Below are 6,603 nucleotides of genomic sequence, written 5' to 3'. Positions count from 1 at the left end.
GAGACGAAGAGGTGGAATTCTCTCTCCATTCCTGTATCTCAGCGTATGTATATGCTGCGTGTATCTTTTCTTGGACTCATTGGTTGTAATGCAGGTGTAGTCCTTTGTAACGCCATCGAATGCCGTGGGGGTGTCTGCAGCGCTTGCGACGCAGCATTCTCCCAGAGGGCAGCTGGTAGAGTTTCGTAGAGTTTCGGAGAGCACATGGGGTTTAGAGGTCGTGTGGGTGCATATTGTAGCATGCAATGTAAGAAACGATGTTGTTTAAGAAGAAGTAGCTGACCTTGACGTTATGTAGGTTGTAGAACTTACGTCCTCTGGGGAAATGTTTCTTAATTAACGATGAGAAACATCTAGTTACGTTGGTGGCCACTTCTAGGTTAAATGTAGGGTTGAAAAATATTATTTTTCCTTTCTGGTCATCCAGACCAGTTTCCAGTAGCCATCGTGGGCTTCCTGCATCTCTCCATTCCGTTAACTAAGCCTGAGAAGAAATATTTCCGTAAATGAATAGGAAACTTTAAGTCTCATAGGGCCAAATCCAACTATCTTAAATAATAAATACATGTAACACCTACAGAATGTGCTAAATGCCTCTTTGTTTATCCACTCACCCCTATATACACACACACACGCACATATGTATATATATATGTGACCGCGAGTGTACCGTTGGCGATTTTTTCTTCCGTCTGCCCTTCTTTGCATCTTTCCTTTTCCTATGTTTCTGACGAAGGGCTCCGCTGGAAACGTTAAGCCCTCCTCCTTCCCTTCTTTCCTGAGTGTCCAATAATACTATACTTGTTCCACGTCCTCGCGTTGTTGTGTTTTCTCTTTGTGTTTTCATGTTTGGATTAACTTTATATATATATATATATAATGTGCGCAGACCACATACATACACAGACATATAAATGCAAAACGAAAATATACACACAAATACATGTACACATATGTATACGCAATATATATATATATATATATATATATATATATATATATATATATATATATATATATGCATTCTTATGAAGCCGAAATTTAGAAGCCACTGCCAACTTTTTCATTGGTAGACCTTAAAGTACAGTTCATATTCTAAAAATGTTGATTAATCCTTCAGTATAATGTTAAATTGATTTAATATATGACTTGACATATAAAGCATACGTTGATATATATTCTTATATTTATATGTATGCATGTGTTTGTATATATATATATGTGTGTGTGTATGTATATATTGGCTCTATTTTGTTTATATATTTATTGTTAAATTTTCGCCATCTGAAATATATGGCAGAAGTTAACATAACTGATTTATGTATGCGATGCCTTAGATGTCTTAGCAGTGTCGTTTTTAATCTGCACCACATTAAGAAATTAATAAATGAAATTTCGAATGGGAAGGGATTCATTGACGATGTTAATGAGATGTTGGATAACCACATGTTCTTTGTTATATGAAGACCGTTGGACATGAAAGCTAATGCTATCATAATATATAATATTCATCGATCAATAATGTATTGACACGAATATTGATTCCATCAGAGTGAAGTTTTTAAAAGGAGCTGCATAGTTGATTGAATTTACTCAATATACGGAACAGTATGAATACATTCGACCTCAATTTGAGCTTAAGACGAATGCGTGTGAAGATATATATGTTTAAGACATTTAGAATCGTCTTCCAAGTTTCTGTGAAATCCGTTGGGTTTTGATATTAGTTTGTGACACATTACTAGAAATGTTGCTTGTTAATTCGCTTAGACTTCAATTCCTCTATTGACGTGTCTTACTTACAGCATGAGAGTACAGTATTTTCTTGTAGAAAGGAACATTAGAGATTGTCAAATTATTCTAGCAAACGGCTTCATTAATATCTCTTCATATATATATATATTTCCTGTGTCCTTCGCAAATATAAGGACACAGGAAATGTGTCAAAGCCGACAGGAAGCGTCGATGCTTCCAAGGGCTAAATAGCGGTGATGTAATTCCCTTTATGGGACTGTCAGGTTATGTTGACAGTATATAACCAATCTCTCTCTCTCTCTCTCTCTCTCTCTCTCTCTCTCTCTTATATATATATATATATATATATATGCATATGTATGTACGTACGTATTAATGGGTAAGGAATATTTCTCACGAATAATTATATCTCGCGTTACAATACTCCTCAGCGCTATCTAAAACGTGTTGTATTTATAAATACTAGCTGGACCCGTGAATATTTCACCGAATTTATAGTAAACCTATTGGCGTATTCCTGAAAACTTCCAAAGAGCTTGAAAGCATAACCTGCGTTGTGTCTATATCAAAAGAGAGTCGCTCATTTGCTATTCACTGAGAAGTGAAGGAAATTGGAATACGATAATTATTTAATGTGCTTTATATATATATAAATATATATATATATATATATATATATATATATATATATATATATATATATATATATATATATATATATATATATAATATATATATATACACATATATATATTTGTATGTATGTATGCATATATATATACACACACACATATATATGTATATATATATATATATTACTTTATGCACAGTTTTATAGTTCTAATACACAGCACTCATAAAATAAATTGTCACTCTTACTTTTCCGTTTTTCCCATAAACGGAAAAAATTACTTCTTAAAATTCACGTGGTCATAATTTCATATCTTGAAAACAAAAATTTTATAGTAAAAAAAAATATAATGTTATATATAATGTACAGGGATCCCAATTTCACGAGGTAAAAACATGGCATACTCTGAAAATCTCATCAACGTCTAAGCCAATACACGTTTCAGTTTGTGTACTCCTTTCAGTCTAATACTTCTTTGCAGATTCCCTCTTCTTTTCCTTTGTTTGTCAGTCTTGATAACATTAATTTGCGTGTCCTCGAGAATGCAACATATAGCTGACCATGGCCGAATACAGGTTCAGGCAAGAAAAACTCCATTTTATCAAAATGTTTGATCTTGTGATTTATTGATATTCATTGCATATGACAGGCGAACGAGAAATTGATTTCTTTCTAAAGTGAATGGCAAGTTTGGGATGTGCGTGCGTTGCGTGATAGGTGATATAAAAAAAAATTGATTCAATTAAAAACAAATTACTTTTCACAATGCGTTCACCATCGCCACCTTCACCGCCACCATCATCTCCCACTCTCTCTCTCTTTCTCTCTCTCTCCCCCTCTCTATCTTTCTCTCTCTCTCTCTCTCTCTCTCTCTTTCTCTTCTTTTCTCTAATTTCATTGTCAGAACATCACCCCTCTGCTAAAATTATATTCCTAAATCTCTTCTATATCACCACCTTCAACTAACTTTTTTAACCACGTAGTAAATATTACGTTCCCCCACCATTTGTCATGGATGCCTCTCACTCCGTCTTTTCTTCACTCTCCCACCACTTTTTCTTTCTCTCTCTCTATCTGATCCACTCTTCACGTTATCCTCTTTTTCTTTCTCTTGTTTTGTCTTTCCCTTAAACTAATCCCGTGAAAACGTTACAATTACGTTCTCTGTACCTCATGACATGGACGCTTCTCTCACCCTCTTTTTCTTTTTCCCTCTTTTATTTCCCAGTCTTTTCTCTAATCATGTGGAATCGCCAGATAATGACAAGCAAAATTATTATAAGATTTTAACACTAACAAACTGTGCTTATTAGACACCTGATAGTTTCTGTTAATTATGGAAAACTTAATACAATATTATAGATATATTTTAGCGTTTATTAAACAATGTGGATATGTATGCATATGTATGTATATGTGTGTGTATATATTGATATGTGTATATACATATACAAATATATCTGTATGAATATATGTATGTATGTATATATGTATGTACGTATGCTATGACAGGTCATTTTTGAGTGCTACTGGTAACATGTAACCCAGTACAACCTGTTGCAAGGTCGGGCCGTCGGTGACTAAACCGGCAACCCCACCAGGCTTCCTTGGTGAGGTGGTTGTTTATTGGATACCCTGCGGGATGAAAAACAAAACCCGTCAAAGAGCAGAGGGACTCGTGAGAGTCAGCGGCCATCCAGTAAATGTCTTAAGGCTGTATCATGCGCGGGGATATAGAAATAATTGGACTGAATACCCGATCGCGCGGTTAAACCATTGGGAATGAAGGTCCCCTAGCCTTTGTTGGGGCATCCTTCTAGGTAACTGGGATAACTCCGACATAAAACCTGCGGCTCAGTGGTTACCGATGATGTTAACTTGTTCTTCTTTTCGGATTATGGCTGCTGTTGTTTAGTGAGTGGGATTGACTCAGTGCACAGTCTTTCCTCACTTAAAAAAATCTTCTTGCACAGGCATTTCACAATAAGAACATTGATTAAGCTTCGTGCAATGACCATACTCGATAACGAGGGGGCAGCCACCATGTATGTATGTATGTATGTATGTATGTATGTATGTATGTATGTATGTATGTATGTATGTGTGTATGTGTGTGTGTATGTATGTATGTATGTATGTATGTATGTATGTATGTATGTATGTATGTATGTGTGTGTATGTATGTGTGTGTGTATGTATGTATGTATGTATATGTGTGTGTGTGTGTATGTATGTGTGTACAGGTTTAATTCGTTTTGGACGAATGTCTAGGCGCGGGCGTGGCTCTGTAGCAAGTAGTTTGCCTCCGAAATATATGGTTTTGGGTTCAGTTTCATATATATTTCTTTATTGACCACAAGGGGCTAAACAGGGAGGGAACAAACAAGGACAGACAAAGGGATTAAGTCGATTACATCGACCCCAGTGCGAAACTGATACTTTATTTATCGACCCCGAAAGGATGAAAGGCAATGTCGACCTCGGCGCAATTTGAACTCAGAACGTAACGTCAGACGAAATACCTATTTCTTTACTACCCACAAGGGGCTAAATACAGAGGGGACAAACAAGGACAGACAAACGGATTAAGTTTAAGTCGATTATATCGACTCCAGTGCGAAACTGGTACTTATTTATCGACCCCGAAAGGATGAAAGGCAATTTTAACTCAGAATGTAACGACAAACAAAATACCGCTAAGCATTTCCTTCGGCGCGCTAACGTGTCTGCCAGTCTCATATATATGCGTACTCATGAAGCCACTTGCAACACATACAAAGTTATTCAATCTTGTTTTAATACAAAACATTGAAAGAACAACATAGAATATTTTAATAATAGCAACATTTCACAGATAAAAATAGTCCTTATTTAACATCCAGGATTAAATTTAAATAGTACTGAAGTGAAGGAAGGAGAATGACAGCTCTTTAATTATATCTGCATATGCAACTTAAACATTAGCGTATGAAATGAAACGACTGCTCACGTACTGAGTGTGTTGGGAATATCGTTCACTTAGCTTGAAGTCATACTTAAAACTATTACATTAGATTCGTTCCACATAGAAAAATATGAAAAATTTTAAATTTATATTTCAGTTTCTGTTCAGCTTAAAGAAACATGCTGGGCAAAATTCTTGAGTGAATTGAGCATTTTTATATCCATTAGCTTACTTTTAGTATACGTACATATTGTCAGCGCAACATAACTTTATGTTCAAGTTTGCTTTGCATTCTTGAGGTCCCGGTTCCCACCCTACTGCGTTTCCTCTTGGAGGACTGCCATTGTCTATCGCTTTGGTGCGACTCATACGTGATAAGTGAAATTGGGAAGCCCAAAGTATGTACAACTCCGTCGCGTGGGTTGCACATCTGAATCGAAAAAGCACAGCTTTGTCACAAAACTGTCAAGCTGATTCTGCCGAAGGATTTCGTTAGGGAACGCGTGCCTCTGGAACGCTCAGCAATTTATACATTGATTTATAAGCAGGTAATTTAGTTTATCGAGCAACTGAACCTTCGTTGTGAATCTACGGAGAACTACCACAAGTTACTTCCCTTGTTAACTCTATATGTATAAACGGCAAAATGCCTGTGTGTGTGTCCTTTATACAAATCCACAATTCTGCAGTTAGAGGGCTCGCACTTTCTATGGTCATTTAAAACGGTTCAATGATGGTCGTGCACATCTTTATATTTCCCCAGTCACCCTGTAAGGCCATTAAAAGATCAATAGAAGTGGCTTTTTGTGAATTTTCTATCCAAAACCCAATCAAAATGCCCGAAACGTGATACGCCAATTGAATGCAAGATAGCTGTATGTGATTGGTCGGAGATTTAGACAGTACGAAGCTGTATATGCATGCACTACTACTATGAACCAGTAACGCCGGGTCATAGTGCTAGTTAAGGTATAAATCAATATCTAAGTCATACTGCACTTCACATGATATTGTTGAATAGTGTTACATATCATATGAGTCACAACAGTTTCCTTGAACCTTCCCTTTTCAAGCAATCCCTTCGGGGTTATTTAAGTACAAACAAAATGAGACAGCGAAGCATACGTCTATCATATAACTTTTGAGCTGTCCTTGTGTAAAGTGTGTTACTTATTTCTTTACTACCCATAAGGGGCTAAACACAGAGGGGACAAACAAGTATAGACAAACGGATTAAGTCGATTACATCGACCCCAGTGTGTAACTGGTACTT

General features: G+C 36.3%; 1 long non-coding RNA gene across 1 annotated transcript; it reads left to right on the top strand.

The window, feature by feature from the left end:
* The first annotated feature begins 206 nt into the window (after positions 1-206).
* On the top strand, positions 207-6,236 carry LOC118766411. Its single transcript, XR_005002345.1, has 3 exons — positions 207-217; positions 5,723-5,728; positions 6,106-6,236. It is a non-coding gene; the product is annotated as an uncharacterized LOC118766411 (long non-coding RNA).
* The last annotated feature ends 367 nt before the right edge of the window (positions 6,237-6,603 follow it).

This window comes from Octopus sinensis, linkage group LG15, assembly GCF_006345805.1.
Source record: "Octopus sinensis linkage group LG15, ASM634580v1, whole genome shotgun sequence".
Classification (NCBI taxonomy): Eukaryota; Metazoa; Mollusca; class Cephalopoda; order Octopoda; family Octopodidae; genus Octopus; species Octopus sinensis.
The sequence above is the reverse complement of the archived record's forward strand: the minus strand, read 5'-3'. Positions and strand labels throughout refer to the sequence as shown.